Below are 17,518 nucleotides of genomic sequence, written 5' to 3' on the forward strand. Positions count from 1 at the left end.
ACAGTTCGTTCTTAGCATACAGATGTTGAATGAACTGATGCCAAAGTAAGTATTCAGATGTCAGGTGAGGGGAAGGTTCTTTATTATGAAGGGACATCGCTAATCTTACTCTTTTTTCTTTATCCTTAACTTCCTTAGGATTGTTTCAACCATGTGTGTTCACTTACCATTGAATCAAGGTAGAACCAAGAGGTACTGTACTATAGCAGTGATTCTTAACCTTGGTTCCTATGGTGGAATCACTCAATGGCTCCACCCCACACCAAATGAACCACAGCCTCCCCAGGCGACTCTAATGTACAGCCAGGATCAAGAATCATGAAACATAGAGATGATCTCGTTTGGAGGAACTCAGACTTCAGGCACATCAGTTTCAGTGGATACCAAGGATCCAACCCTAGACTTACTGCATCAGAATCTATAGGGGTGAGCAGGGACATCTGGATATTAGCAAGTCCCCCAGATACAGAGTAAATGTCTCAGACTGAATAGTTGTTGAACAGGCAGTGTATCATGGTGATTATCTGGACTTCCTAGGTTCAAATCCCAACTCTGCTACATAGTAGCTTTGTCGTTTCGGATAAGTTACCTAACACTGCCTCCATTTTCTCCTCTGTATTTTGGGGATTAATTAAATCTACCACGTAGGACTGTAAAGATTAAATGGTGTTAATTCACTTAGTGGAACTGACAGCATCAGCAAAGAAAATACAGGAACATACTTGGAGTAAAAAATTATTTGTTGTTTGCTGGAATTCAAATTTATTTGGGTGCTCTCTATTTTTATTTCCTAAATCTGGCAGCAACCCTATCACTTAAAGCACTAAGAAAAGTGCCCAGCAAGTGCTCATAAGTGTTTGCTATTATTATTATTCCTATTACTTGATTTTTACTGAGCCCACTCCATTCCCAGCCTCTCTTTCAGACTAGAGTCCTTCAGAACCTTACTAATTTGGCTTCTAATATTTAATGCAAACCCATTCAAATAGAGGGTAGTTTAGAGCTTTTCAGCACTAAGCAAACACTCCCTCAAAAATAAAATAAAATTATGTTCAAAACAAGATCATAGTGGGAATACTTAAAATAGCTAACTGAACAAGATGTTTTTATGACCCTTCACGTTTGGAAAGCTCTCATTTCCGTACAATTATGATAATTATAAATTGTTTTGTGCTCAGAAGAAGGTCCACTCAGCAATGTCTTCGTAAGTCAGTGCAGGTTAACAGTATCAGCTGAGGAAAACAAACCCTACTTAATGGAATTTTCTTTAATTTCAAGATAGTGTCAGAAAATTCGTGTTTAAATCCTGGACCTACCGCTAATCAGCTGTGTGTCTTTGGGCCAAGGCACTTCTTGTTTCAGGACCTTTGTTTCCTAATTTTAAAGACCTGGTCCCCATATCATATGATTTCCTTAAGGGCCATTGACTCTACATCCCATTTCCCACTGAGGTTTGTGTCTGAGCAGAAAAGGTAACCAGCAGAGCACGTAAGGCAATGTGTGTTTGCAAACACAAGTTACACTGGTCGTTACCAAGCCAGGAGGCATAAAAACAGACAAAACCCATGGTTATGGCACCCTGGGAAATACATTATACCCCACTGATCTCGACTCAGGTTGCACTTTGGAATCAGCTAGTGAACTCTATTATTTTATTTTTTATTTTTATTTCAATCGCTTTACAGGTACAAGTGGTTTTTGGTTGCATGTATGAATTGTATCAACCAATGAGTGGATAAAGAAAATGTGGTATATTTATACCATGGAATACTACTCACCCATAAAAAAGGAACTTTAAATTAGATGCCTAGGCTAGGTCTCCAACCCCAAGAGATACTACTGATTCAATTGGTCTGCGGAGGGGTCAGAGAACTTAAACAACCTGGGTGTTGCTAATATGCACCTGGGGTTAAGAACCACTGACCCGGCTAGCCCCTATGAGCTCAGTGTTTGTCATTCTTTCACATTCTTCTCAAACTCACCCTACATCCCCCAACATGAGGCTCACAGGATCACCTGTCATGTTGCTCATGAATACTCTTTATTTGCGTGCGGTTCTGCTCATTATGATGCAGTTAGCACAAAGACAGAGAGCCCCACCAGCGGACACCGAGAAGCGGCAGGAGTTTAGTCTTGGCTGCATCCTCTGCTTCTCTTGCTTGAACAAGGTGTTTTCAGCTCACCTTACTTCTGGGGTCCCCAGAAGGTAAACTTTCTGCAGCCTTCCCACACTTAGAAACCTAACTTTCCAGGATATAGTCTGCTCAATTCACCAATTTAGCACATTTCATTGATTTGATTATTATAAAATGTTATGAACAGACAAAAGAATATAGATTCATTTAAAAAACTAGCAAGCAACCACACTGCCATCTCCTAGACTGAACACATGTTAATGTTTTGTTCAGAACTTCCTTTGTAGTATTCCTAATCTCGTAGCCCTGATGTTCTCCCAGGTGTTGACAACTCTTCTGAAATTAGCAAGCACCCATCTTATCCACAATGTTATATCCTTTCTATATACGGAAATAAATAACACAGAATACTATTTTGTGTGCTTTCAAAATACGTATGAATGGAATCACATTGAGCACATTATTCTGCAGCTAGCTTTTTTTAATTTGACATTTTAAGATTTATCTAAAGCAAGTATATTCATTTTAACAGTTGTCTAATGTTCCATTATATATTTAACACTTTATCCATTCTAGTACATTTTCTTTCACCAACATCACATTTCAAATATTTCCAAACACACAGATTCACATATAAATAATCTTACTAAGGAGTCTCATCCTTACCAGGAAAAAACATTTAATGATATACCCACATATATGCATATTCATTTATACACTGTATACTTACTCCCTGTCAATCATATGCTACATATTAGTAAAACTTAATTTCCTTCTTCATTTTGAAGTCAAAGTAAACATTATTAGTAGCTTTAATATTTTCTTTCCATATCCCAGTGGGTTTTCTTTTTTTGCACATATCTTGCCTTGGAGGTCATTACTCCAATCAAATGCATTTTATGCATCTATTAATTAGCCTATTTTTTCTACCCTCCAAGATAAGAAAATTCACCTCTGATCAATACAGCACACCCCATCATTTTTCCATCAGCTGGATACGTCTTTTAAAGGTCTTCTCTCAATCTAAAAACAAGCTCACACTGCATTCTCCACTATCCTCTCTCCTCATTCCTACAAAACCCCCTAACACAATCAAGCCCCTAAAACCTACATAATCTAATCAGGTTCTTAGTTCCCATTGGCCTTTCTTCTGATTGTTACAAGTACTGTCCTCTCTTAATTAGCATGTTTTTTAATATAGTAGCGATAATGTGTATATCTGATTTCAGAATATGTAAGGTTAGTCTGTTGCATCCCCGTGGAGAAGTAAGAGACTACCCGTGCTACCAAAATTCCTTGAAATCCCCCTTTTCTCACCTCACTGCCTCAGAAGCACCTCTAGCTCTCCAAGGGTTGAAAAATTCTGGTTACAAAATCATCCCTACAATTTCACCTACTCAGCCTCTCCTCAGATATAGCTATTAGAAATGCCTTTGCAGGTGATCTTGCTCAGTTTTAAGGGCTGGTTGGATTGACCTGGTTGAATTAACACTTGAGGCACAGTAGGAAATTGCCAATCTGTGAGGTTTTTTGAGGAAGCTTTTCAGAATTATAGCTGATTGCAGCTATTAATGGTGTGGATTTGAATGGGAGCTAGGAGGCTAACGACCTGGAAGTCTGCGGAATGCCCAGAAGTAAGTAAGGGTTTGTTAGCAGACCCATGTTCTCAGACAAAATTCAGGGGTGTGTGTGTGTGCACGTATGTGCACACATGTGTACACTTCAGGAAACATCTTCATTCCCCTCCCCCCATCCTACTTGCTATTTAACCTTGTGTTAGGATTAGGAGTTTTCATTATAAATGATGCAGAATTCAATAGAAGCTAGGTAATAAGTCAACAGATTTTAGGTTCAAAATCTTGTTTTCCCACTTAAGAACTTTAAGAATTTGAGCCAGTGGCTTAATTTCTCTGGATCCTGGCTTCCTGTTCTGAAAAATAGGGACAATGATCATATTTCCATCTTTTCACAGTGAGGATTAATTGGGATCATGTCTATAACGTGACTGATACAGGGTAAGAGCTTAATAAACGGTACCCGTGGGTGGAATCTTCCCCTCCTCTGTTTACAGTATCTAGTTTGCCTGAATTTAGACTCCAACATAATGGGGACCACAGAACAAACTCTGCAAGATGTCTGACATTCAATAAGCCCTCAACATATGGTAGTCTCAAAATGATTGAATGGTTGTTGGCAATCATTCTTGGACATTTTATTTAGATGTTCACCCTAGTACTGTAGTTGGTTTAATTACTGAGTTTAACTTTTGCTAATTGAAACTCCTTGTACTGGTTTGACAAATGATTTTTGAGGTTATTAAGATCTTTGAGGAAGGGCAGGAATTGTATACATATATTAACTCAGATTTTTACAACCTAGATTTTTCTTCTTTTTTTTTTTTTTTTTTTTTTTTGAGATGGAGCCTCACCCTGTTGCCCAGGCTGGAGTGCAGTGGCGAGATCTCAGCTCACCGCAACCTCCACCTCCCGGATTCAAGTGATTCTCCTGCCTCAGCCTCCTGAGTAGCTGGGATTACAGGCGTGTGCCACCATGCTCACCTAATTTTTGTATTTTTAGTAGAGATGGGGTTTCACCATGTTGGCCAGGATGGTCTCAACTGACCATAAGTGATTGCCCACCTCAGCCTCCCAAAGTGCTTGGATAACAGGCATGAGTCATTGCACTTGGCCTATTTTATTTTTTATTTTATTTTATTTTATTTTATTATTTTTGTAGAGACAGGGTCTCACTATGTTCTCCAGGCTGGTCTCAAACTCCTGGGCTCAAGTGATCCTCTTGCTTCAGCCTCCCAAAGTGCTGGGATTACAGGCATGAGCCACTGCGCCCTGACTAAAACCTGGATTCTTGCTACTCACAGTGTGGTCTAGGTATGGGCAGCATTGATATTACCTGGGAGCTTGTAACAATGCAGAATCTCAGCATCCCTAGATCTACTGAATCCGAATCTGTGTTTCAACAAGATCCTTAAGTGATCTGTATGCACAATAAGGTTTGAAATATATTTACTAAATATTGACACTGTAAAGGAAAACACATTTGCTTGCATTCTTTTTAGATAGCTGTGTCCTCTATTTGCACAGGCTGATTCTATCTATGCCACAGGCATTACAAGAAAATGAGTAGACTAAAGGCTAAATGTTCCATTAAAGCATTAACTGTTGAGTAATCTGCAAGATCTTTTTAAATGATACCAGCCACTTAAATAAGATGCTGGATATTTTATCCACAGATCAGTAACTGATGGCAGTTTTGCCATCATTTTACACATGGCCTTTGAATGGTGCATAATTTTCTGGGTCCACAGTGACATAAAAGCACCAGTATTACACCACGTGATGATAACGACTAAGTAGGGGCTCTGTGTATTTCAATTCCAGGCAAACTAGAAGGCTTCAGCAGAGCTTTTATTTTCTATGAGATGAAGCTTTCCTTAGGGGAAACTTACTGAGCTATAGAATCATTCCATTCTTGTCCTTAATTGTTTTCAAAGGTTCAAATCCATAGGTCATCCATGAGGTTTCACAGACCTTGGACTCATTTCTGATTTCCACCTCCATGTCCAACAATTACAACATAGTGCTCCGAATATGTTTGCAATCCATAAGATGTGAAGATTAGAAGTATACTCTCTGGGGCCAGGCACAGTGGCTCAGGCCTATAATCCCAGCACTTTGGGAGGCCAAGGCAGGCGGATCACTTGAGGTCAGGAGTTCGAAGACCAGCCTGGCCAACGTAGTGAAACCCTGTCTCTACTAAAAAATACAAAAAAATTAGCCAGGTGTGGTGGCATATGCCTGTAATCCCAGCTACTCAGAAGGCTGAGGCAGGAGAATAGCTTGAACCCGGGAGGCGGAGGTTGCAGTGAGCCAAGATCGCACCACTGCACTCCAGCCTGGGTGACAGACTGAGACCCTGTCTCAAAAAAAAAAAAAAGAGGTATACTCTCTGTAGGAGATTTAAGAGGGATAAGGTATGTTAAATGTTTAGCATGATGCCTGGCACACATCACATGTCTAATAAATGTTAGAGCATGCTACATACAACATGGATTCATCAATACCCTCCTTACATTGTAGGTCCTCCTTGCCAGAGGCAGTGCAGTGCAGTGGTGAGGAGCACAGCCTTTTCTGGACTTGAAGCCTGGTTCTGTCCCTTATTATGAATGCGACCTTTGGGGACATTTCTTAGCCCTTCCCAGGTTAAATCTCCATGAGGTGATGCTAGGACCTTCCCCAGTTTGTTTTGAAAGTCTGGCAAATGCATACATATAAAGCATTGAACACAATATAGGTATAGGTACTGAATACCTGCCAGCTATTATTATTACTTTTATTTTTATTATCATCATCACCACCATCATCATTTTTGGAAGAGTTGTGGTGTCCCTAGGTCCTAGGGTATTCGGACTCAGCTTTGCAGGCTCTCCTCAGTGGAAATGCAAGGTCTTGTATGTTTCTATCCACTTTCCTCCTTGTTTTTCCTCGTCCCTAATTATTCACCTTCTTGTTCTTACTGCCTACACAAAGACCGAACCCCTAGCCTGGATGTTACCAGCAACATGCTCAAATAGATGTGCTCTAACCAAGGAAATTAGCCAAACACAGATACTTTTATTATAACTGTCACTCATATTATTCAAGAACTGATTAACGTCCAGGGAAACCACCCATTCAAAGAGCACACTTCTTTAGACATAGGGAATCAAGGCTCTTCCAGGGCTTGATCCAAGAATAAATGACATAGCAAACAATCTTGCAGAAGCCTCTTATCACTGAATTTCCTATTTAATAAAAATATTCTCTGGTGTTCACTATAATTGGGCATTGTCTGTTTAATATTGTCTATATGGTATATTGTGTGTTGAATAAAAATACTGAATAGTGTTAATTATATTTGGGTGAAAAGAACCATCTTGCATATTCATTGAAAGACATAAACCACCCAAATCCTCCAAGTTGAGTGAATGCTGAATGCAAAAATATCTCTTGTTGCTTATTCTAAATTTGCTTCTCTTTATTTTCTCAGGGCATCTCTTGCCTATGATTCAATGTCTTCAGCAAAGAGACAATTGGTTTTCCTTCCTTCTTGGAGCCTGTGAACATCACAGACTAGCTCTCCTCCCTCCCCAGATTCTGGTCTATTTCATGTTTTCAGTAAGGACCTAGTGGGCACAGGTGTTTCAGAGAAGCCCAGGCTAGTTCCAAAAGGCAGAGTAAATCTGTCAGTTCAATGCTAAGCCAATGACAATAAGGACGACACATACATTTAAAGAGAAATTCTCAAGCTGGACAGATCATCAAAAATATCTGTGGCTTTTTTGGTTTTGTTTTCTCATTGTTTCTTAGCTCCATCCCTCAGATCAGTTACCCTCAAACTTGGGTGTAAATCTGGAATCACGTGGAAAGTTTGTCAAAATACAGATTGCTGGGCTCTGTCCCCAGAGTTTCTGATCCAGCAGGTCTGGGAGGGCCTGAGAATGTGCATTTATAATGAGTTCTTAGGACATGCTGATATTTCTGGTCTTTGGACTACTCTTTGACTACTTCTTCCCTAGAGACCTTAGATAGTAATCTTCCGTGACTTGAAAATGTGCACGTCTACCATGCATACTAAGGAACTCAAAAGTTTAAAACCACCAAGCAATGCATGCTTATTCTGAAGCCAGCATTGTGCTAGGTTCAGCACAGATGATACAGAAAAGGCTGCATCCTGCTTGTCTCTGGAGCCCTACCTTTCATGATCCCATATCTCTGCATTTGTTCCAGTTCTACCAAACCATTTACAGTTCTCCAAATTCAAAGCTCTTCTGCATCTCCACTTCTTTGCACATAGTTTTTCATGTGTCCAGAATACACTTCCCTACTCCTCTGTTTCATCCTGCAAAACCCAGTTCAGCTGCTGACATCCCTAATACCATCCTCTCCACCTCCCTATCCTTGCCACCACCACCTAATTTTTAAAAATCCCTTCCATTGTTCATGCTTTAATTCCACAAATGTTTACTGGGTTTGCCTTAGGTGCCAGTCATTGTGCCAAGCACCTGGAATAAAATGGCAAACAAAGGAGACTTAGTTCTTCCTCAAGAAAAACCTTTCCTTCAAAGAAATTACAGGCCAGAGGGGAAGACATGAAATAAACAACTTCAAGTTATGATATTAAATTGTATTTTGCTGAGCCTTACCCAAATTTCAACGTTGTGCTTATGATCTAGCATTGAAGTAGTTGTTTTCAATGCTTATTGACCCGTATGGACTCTGGTCCCTTGAAGGGCCAAACCCACATTCTCTCATCTCTGTGTACCCAGTGCCTATAGAGAGTAGGTCACATGGTCAAGCATTTTCTAGTTCTCTGAGTTCAATAAAACATAGCTCTACTTCCCAAAGGGATAGCAATCTAATACTAACACAAGTGCAGCAGATGTGAAAACCTTAATTATATTATTAGTTGGCATCAGCATTCCTTTTATATGTGGGAACTGTTTTTGTTGAGAGGAATCCCTTGAGAAGTCACTTAGGGATTAAAGAAAATTCTGAGTGCCTGGACTTTGAAAAAAACAAGGCAATGAAAGAGAAAGCTACATGGCTCTGCATGATAAGATGAAAAGAACGGGACTTTGCTCCAGGAGTTGGGAGAGAAGAAATACAAGAAATGGAAATAAAATCAGGAATGTGAGAAGTGAAAGAGAGGAAACTACCGCCAGGGATATGGGATAAGGCTCAGGGACAAGAAGGGATGAAGTGCTTCATAAAATTTCTCTAGACCCAAGATGACCAAAACATTTCTGCATTTTCACTTCTTTGCACATGTCTTACTGCATTCAGAATCCTCTTCCCCACTCCCTGCTTCATCCTTAAAGGCCAGTTCAGATGCGATCTTTCTCAATACTGTCCTCTCCAGCTCCCCCATCTTTACCATCACCACGTTTTTGTTTTTTTTTGTTTGTTTTGTTTTGTTTTGTTTTTTGTCTGAGACAGGGTCTCCCTCTGTTGCCCAGGCTGGAGTGCAGTGGCACAATTACTGCTCACTGCAGCCTTGATCCCCTGGGCTCGAGTGATCCTCAACCTCCCAAGTGGCTGGGACTACAGGAGCACACCACCACGCTGGGCTGTTTTTTGTTTTTTGTGTTTTTGTTGCTGTTGTTGTTGTTCGGTTTTGCTTTTTTTTTTTTTTTTTTGCTTTAGTTTTTAGTAGAGACAAGGTCTTGCTATGTTGCCCAGGCTGATCTTAAATTCCTGAACTCAAGCAATCTGCCTGTCTTGGTCTCCCAAAGTGCTGGGATTACAGGCATGAGCCACCGCAGCCAGCCAGGAGCTATTTTTAATCTGTATTTTGCAGGTGAGAAAACTAAGGCCTGGAAATGTTAAGTGAATCACTCAAGGTCACATAACTAGTGGGTGATGGCAATGGGGTTTGACTCTAGGTCTCTCTGACTCCGAAGCCCATAATTCTTTACCTCTTTTTAATGACAAAGAATAATGAACAATTACATGTTAATGTACATGATAATACATATAGTGGAAATAATTAGTTATATGAAGGCTTGTTGATCCAATAAATAATTTCTGTAAGCCTATTGTATGAAACAGACAAGACATCATCATGGATAATGGGAAAAGGGAAGAAAATCTCTGAGAAGGAGAGAGTGGAGATGATGGCATGGGAAGGAATAACCATCAGGGTGCAATGCCTTTGAAGACGTGCAGGTAGAACAGCACACGAGTGGAAGAACATGAGCTCTGCAATTAGGAAAAAGATTCATGTTTTAGTCCCCATGTACCCACTCAAACAACCTTGGGCAAGTTCCTTGACCTCTCTTCACCCACATTTTGTCATCTGTAAATGGGGATAAAAATAATACCATTTTATAAAAGGCACCATTTCTATAGGGATATAAATGAGATGAAGCTTGTAAAGCTCATAAAATGCTCAGCACATAGCAGATAGCCAGTGAAGGTTAACAGAGAAAGAAGTGGACAAAATCAAGAAACATTTGGGATTTGGTGATTGCTCAGGAGATAAGAAGAGGATGCACCCAGGTTTCTGGCTTAAGCAACTGAAAGGATGGTGGTGTCATTAATTGAAATGGATGACGCTGATGGAGAAGCAGGTTTATTCAAGACAAAATAAAAGTGTTGGCTCTAGAGAGAGAGCAACCCCATTTCCCTAAAAATAAAAGGAAGAGAAAGATGGACAGAGAGATAGAGAAGAAAAGAAGATGGTGTATCTTCTTAATCTTGAGGAAGAAATTAAATCATCCATGAGTACGGGAAATGAAGGAAAAAGTGTGAGTACTAGAAAGGTGAAGAATATTTAACAGAGCTTCTGTGTCTATTTGAATCTCTCCAAAAGAGAATCTAAGAGAAGGAGTTGGGTGCAGGTACTTTATTTGAGAGGTTATCTCCAAAAGTTGGAATGAGGGAGTAGAGCAAGTGAGAAGGGGAAGGATGAAAAGCTGGTGAAGGGGACATTACGGAGCTTGTTACTACCATGGGCAACCAGAGATCATCTTACCAGGAGCCCTCTGAGGAACTGTGTAGAATGCACCTCAAAATATTCCCTGAGAAAGCCAGGAGGCTGAGGCATTTATCCACTGACTCCCATCACCCACTGGTTGAAGGTTGTCCTGTTGGTGTAAACTCCCTACGCTCCTTGGCTCCACCTATGTGAGGCTTGACTGAGCTGCCACCATTTTGATAAAAGCCCTGTATTAGTCTGTTCTCACACTGCTAATAAAGACATACCCAAGACTGGGTAATTTATAAAGGAAAGAGGTTTAATTGACTCACAATTCAGCACGGCTAGGGAGGCCTCAATCATGGCGGAAGGGGAAGCAAACACATCCTTCTTTGCATGGTGGCAGGAAGGAGAATGAGAGCCAAGTAAAGGGAGAAGCCCATTATAAAAACTTCAGATCTCGTGAGAACTTACTATCATGAGAAGAGCATGGGGGAAACCACCTCCATGATTCAACTGCCTCCCACTGGGTCCCTCCCAGTACCTGTGGGGATTATGAGAACTACAATTCGAGATGAGATTTGGGTGGTGACACAGCCAAACCATATCAAGCCCTGAGACAGTAAAGTGGAGAAACACAGCGGGGAACTGAAGTGGGACACTGTCAGTGAGCATCAGCTGCAGCAAAACTTAGAGGTGAGCCGAGGGTGCGGGACAGTTCTCTGAGTGGTCTTGCACTAACTCAGTTCTCCGTCTTTCTCACTTGTAGTTCCCTTAAGTAACTGTAGAGTGTGCAAAGAATGCAACATCCTGAGATAGGGAGGAACTGGATGGAACAGCCCAGGCTCTGTTTCAGTCCCCAGAATGTTCCACGCTTTAGCCCAGCAAGTCAAGTTCCCCAAGGTACAGAACTCAGGTGGACGGCTTTCCATAGTCCCTCAGCTGTGATGCAAGTGGGGCATGCACAGATGAAACTCTATCCACCCTGAGCAGCTTTCTTGAGTCTTGGGGGACCAGCTCAACATGAATCCTAGGCTTCTAGCATCCTTTGCTGCCTATCTGCAAATAATGAATTCACTTTATCTAACTTGATGTGTGTGGGTGTTCTGTCTCACTCACCACACTCAGGCAAGTTGGTAACCAGTGCACAGGAACTTGCTTCACACAAGGAAAGTGACACTGGCACCAACCACATCTGCTAGAAAAAAGAAGTGACCCATAGACTGCAGATCTTACAAAAATCCTGAAATGTGTAAATACCTCTAGTGGTATTTGACATATGAGAACCTGAGTCTCAGAGAGGTAAAAGTATGGTGATAAATTGCAGTTTTCACCTACATTGGATAGAATCCTAAACTTACGCAACTTTCCCACCTACCATGCTGCCAGTTCTGGGCAAATAAATAAATAAATAAATAAATAAAATAAAAATCATTATTGCTATTTATTTATTTATTTATTTTTCTGAGATGGAGTCTCGCTCTGTCAACTAGGCTGGAGTGCAATGGCATGATCTCTGCTCACTGCAACCTCTGCCTCCTGGGCTCAAGCAATTCTCCTGCCTCAGCCTCCCGAGTAGCTGGGATTACAGGTGGCCACCACCACACTCAGCTAGTTTTTGTATTTTTAGTAGAGACAGGGTTTCACCATGTTGGCCAGGCTGGTTTTGAACTCCTGACCTCAAATGATCCACCCACCTTGACCTCCCCCCAAAAAAATATTAAAATGAAAATGGCAACAGTATTAACAAGTTGATTCCCCTCAGTACTAATTATTGGAATTCTGCTGATTTATTGTTCTGCAGACTAGCATCTAAAAATACACATTTTTTAAAAGAGTGGATCAGTCTACAGAATGAAGAAGAAAGTAAGAGTCATGGAGAATCTAAAACTGGACAATCTTCTCCAGTTGAAGTCCAACGGATGGGAACTGCATTTCTTATCCTAATCAAGAAATTCTTTACCTTCAGGAATATAGAGCTATTAAAGTTCTAAGCTTCGGGCCTCTGAGGAGGTACTCCAAAAATTCCATCAGTAATCTGCTAAGCTCAGTACTGTACACAGTGTATTGAGGTCTTTTCCTGTATTCCTCATTCCGGCAGGTCCTTCTAACACTATTTGGTCCTAAAAACACCCTGTCTTCTAGGCCTGTCAGTCATATCATGTTCATCTTTTTACGGCTGTGCTGAAAACAGCCAAGAGAAAGGTTATTACAGCTGCTGCTGATGTCCGGAACTCATAACTCTCAACAGTCTTACGTTGGTCAGGTATAAGGCAGAGAGGGGTTCCCATCTTTCTGTATCTGGAGGCCTTCCACTAGTTGGTTGAAGCACTTAACGACTATGCTGAATGTATTGGTGAGAATTCTGAAAAGAGAATACTGTGTTATGGTTTTTGGGTCCTGAAGAATGTAAAGGAAAGGGAAGGAAATGGGAAGAGATAGAGGAATTGTATTGAGCATCTACTTATGCCAGCAACATCCTCGTGGATTATTTTATGTAATCCCCTTAAGTTGGTAACAGATTAGGTAGCTGATCTAAGAAAATGAGAGAGAATTTCTGTTCTTTTACATTTGCTGAGGAGAGCTTTACTTCCAACTATGTGGTCAATTTTGGAATAGGTGTGGTGTGGTGCTGAAAAAAATGTATATTCTGTTGACTTGGGGTGGAGAGTTCTGTAGATGTCTATTAGGTCCACTTTATGTAGAGCTGAGTTCAATTCCTGGATATCCTTGTTAACTTTCTGTCTCGTTGATCTGTCTAATGCTGACAGTGGGGTGTTAAAATCTCCCATTATTATTGTGTGGGAGTTTAAGTCCCTTTGTAGGTCACTGAGGACTTGCTTTATGAATCTGGGTGCTCCTGTGTTGGGTGCATATATATTTAGGATAGTTAGCTCTTCTTGTTGAATTGATCCCTTTACCAGTATGTAATGGCCTTCTTTGTCTCTTTTGATCTTTGTTGGTTTAAAGTCTATTTTATCAGAGACTAGGATTGCAACCCCTGCCTTTTTTTGTTTTCCAGTTGCTTGATAGATCTTCCTCCATCCCCTTATTTTGAGTCTATGTGTGTCTCTGCACGTGAGAGGGGTTTCCTGAATACAGCACACTGATGGGTCCTGACTCCTTATCCAGTTTGCCAGTCCGTGTCTTTTGATTGGAGCATTTAGCCCATTTACATTAAACGTTAATATTGTTATGTGTGAATCTGATCAAGAAATGGGGAAAGGATTCCCTATTTAATAAATGGTGCTGGGAAAACTGGCTAGCCATATGTAGAAAGCTGAAACTGGATCCCTTCCTTACACCTTATACAAAAATTAATTCAAGATGGATTAAAGACTTATATGTTAGACCTAAAACCATTAAAATCCTACAAGAAAACCTAGGCAATACCATTCAGGACATAGGTGTGGGCAAGGACTTCATGTCTAAAACACCAAAAGCAATGGCAACAAAAGCCAAAATTGACAAATGGGATCTAATTAAACTAAAGAGCTTCTGCACAGCAGAAGAAACTACCATCAGAGTGAACAGGCAACCTACAGAATGGGAGAAAATTTTTTCAACCTACTCATCTGACAAAGGGCTAATATCCAGAATCTACAATGAACTCAAACAAATTTACAAGAAAAAAACAAACAACCCCATCAAAAAGTGGGCAAAGGACATGAACAGACACTTCTCAAAAGAAGACATTTATGCAGCCAAAAAACACATGAAGAAATGCTCATCATCACTGGCCATCAGACAAATGCAAATCAAAACCACAGTGAGATACCATCTCACACCAGTTAGAATGGCCATCATTAAAAAATCAGGAAACAACAGGTGCTGGAGAGGATGTGGAGAAATAGGAACACTTTTACACTGTTGGTGGGACTGTAAACTAGTTCAACCATTGTGGAAGTCAGTGTGGCGATTCCTCAGGGATCTAGAACTAGAAATACCATTTGACCCAGCCATCCCATTACTGGGTATATACCCAAAGGACTATAAATCATGCTGCTATAAAGACACATGCACACGTATGTTTATTGCGGCACTATTCACAATAGCAAAGAGTTGGAACCAACCCAAATGTCCAACAACGATAGACTGGATTAAGAAAATGTGGCACATATACACCATGGAATACTACGCAGCCACAAAAAATGATGAATTCGTGTCCTTTGTAGGGACATGGATGACACTGGAAAACATCATTCTCAGTAAACTATCACAAGGACAAAAAACCAAACACCGCATGTTCTCACTCATAGGTGGGAATTGAACAATGAGAACTCATGGACACAGGAAGGGGAACATCACACTCTGGGGACTGTTGTGGGGTGGGGGGAGGGGGGAGGGACAGCATTAGGAGATACACCTAATGCTAAATGATGAGTTAACGGGTGCAGGAAATCAACATGGCACATGGATACATATGTAACAAACCTGCACATTGTGCACATGTACCCTAAAACCCTAAAGTATAATAAAAAATAAAAAATAAAAAAAAGTTGAATAAAATCTGTTTGATTCAAAAAAAAAAAAAAAAAAAGAAAATGAGAGAGAACACGTGGACACAGGGAAGGGAACATCACACAGCAAGGCCTGTTGGGCGGTGGGGGACAAGGGGAGGGACAGCATTAGGAGAGAGACTTTTTAAAGTTCAAAATCCCATGCTTTTTAAACTAGGATTTGAATACACGTATCTCACTCAAAACCCAGATGTCAAATATAGCAGCACCTCATGCTCCCAGGTAGACATCACTAATCAATCAGGTCTTTTAGTCCATTGATTTCAGAATCCTTCTCACTCCAGTATCCCAGACAGTCACTACCAATTGTAGCGAGTAGTGAGGGCCAGTTGCTACCCTTTCCACTTGCCAAAACTTGCTGGCTGAGGGAAGAGTCTCCCTTTTCAAGGGAGGCCATACCCATCACAGAGGCATACTGTTACTTTCCAGAACAATCTTAAGGACAACACAGGAGCCCCTACATTTCCACTGGGATCCTGCTTATATTGTAACAAGGAGGTGCTGGATATAGCTATGCTCCTATCTCCCTACAGCAACCACTGATAATGCATTAATGCATTTATTGTTGGTTTTGCTCACCCCAGAAATTTTGCTGTTGACTTGAACTTCATTGTGATCATACAGCAGCTGCATTTAAAACCCTGCCTTTTCATTTAATGTCATAATAAAAGCATCAAATAAACTCTCATATCAAAAGAAACTGCTTTTGCTAATTTTTATTTCTGCTCCAGATTTTATGAAGTCAAAGAAATCAGACCATGTACTCTGTTCTCCCACTATTCTGCACTCCTGTGGCTCAGAATGATTTTTTAAAGGAGATATAAGCAGTTGGCATTGCTACTGAGCTTGGCATGACCAAGGCCTTGGAGTGGAGGGAGGAATGTTTTGGTGTTAGAAGCTGAAGAAGCCCTCCTTCAGCTGTCACATCCTCTCTCCATGCTCAAATTGATATTCATCTCTCCAGCCTCCTTTGATGTCAGGAAAGCCATCCTATTTGGGCAAGAGCCAGAAGGACCTTGGCTGAGGCTCCCCCTGTTGTCATTTCTCTCTCTGTCTTCCAGCAGTGAATTTAGAACAACCCTTCACAGGAGAGCAGTGTGTTTGCTATCATACTGCAGTTCCCCATGTTTGATCTCATGTTTCTTGCCTGGAGCTCATATTTCAGACTAGAGTAAATTATTTACCGGCGTTAGCAACCAAGCCTTGTGTTATTCAAAATATAAACCTGAAATATCGAGCAATCAGACCTCAACAGCTGAACGCTATTTATGCTTCGCAGATATAGAGACAGATCAAAGGATGATTCATAATTATCCTAACACAGTGATTTTTCCAAGGAAAGAAGGGGAGATGCAGTTTTCCCTAGTTCTAAGGAAATAAACAGTAACCTGGGCAAGTGTTGATTTATCCTCCTTGGATTCATCACAGCCTGGGAGGATGATGGCAGGGGTGGGGTGGGGAAATGGGACCTGGAGATGCCTTTACAACTGTCCTGGCTTCCTTCCTTTCCATGTTCAACCGCCTTTGCACATTGACAGTCCTCAGTTCATCCTTCTGCTATTCATAGTGTGTTGTACTTGTCTTCTACCTCCTCTGCCTTTTCTGCCACCCACCAGTCCATGAACTGAAGGTGAGAAAACCATGTTATACAGAAGAGTATGTTTACCTGGGAGCAGCTGCCATTTGCTTGCCCTGGTAGCTTTAATGTCGTCTCTCTGGGGGCCTTTGGGTCAGAGAAGACCAAGCAGTTCGTGACAGGCAGTGTAGGTAAGAGACTAGCAGACTGGGCTTTGATGTGACAGGGATTTGGGTTTGAGTCTTGGCTCTACCACTTTTTGCTGTGTGATTCTGAGAAAGGTCTCTGTTTCTCAGTTTCCTCACCAGTATGATGAGGATTGTTTTGAAAATTGAGACAACTCATATAAAAATATATTCACATAAAGAATTTTGCACAGTGCCTGCACATCGGTGCCCAATAGATGGTAGCCATATTTACTGTTGGGGAAAACCTGCAAGCTTTTTCTAGGAAGTACTGTTGGTAGAAAATATTGCGGGCTTCATGTTCCCTGGAACAGCCAGGTTGTATTGTAAGATTAAGTCCTACTTACTCTGACTTTGCCAAAGCCTCTTTTAAAGAATAAAGAGGGTTTCTGTGTAATAAGGAGCAAATCTTAAAGCCAGCCATTCAACAAGCCATTCAGAATTAATACCCCAGGGCTCAGTTTTTTCCTTACTCTTTCTTTGCAAAGATGCTTTGAAAAAAGCAGCTTAGGGGCATCTTGGAGGAACTTGGGCCTCTGAGGCAAAAAGGCACAACTGGAAAGAACCCACTTCTGCAAAGTCATGTCTGCAATTAGTATACAGAGGCACTCACCTGAAGATCCCAAG

At 41.0% G+C, this 17,518-nt stretch overlaps 1 long non-coding RNA gene across 1 annotated transcript in view; it reads right to left on the minus strand.

The window, feature by feature from the left end:
- The window catches only part of LOC115831245, a 186,760-nt gene that overhangs the window by 168,820 nt on the left and 422 nt on the right, over positions 1-17,518 (minus strand). The window lies entirely within an intron of this gene.

The sequence above is a fragment of the Nomascus leucogenys genome, chromosome 18, assembly GCF_006542625.1.
Source record: "Nomascus leucogenys isolate Asia chromosome 18, Asia_NLE_v1, whole genome shotgun sequence".
NCBI lineage: Eukaryota > Metazoa > Chordata > Mammalia > Primates > Hylobatidae > Nomascus > Nomascus leucogenys.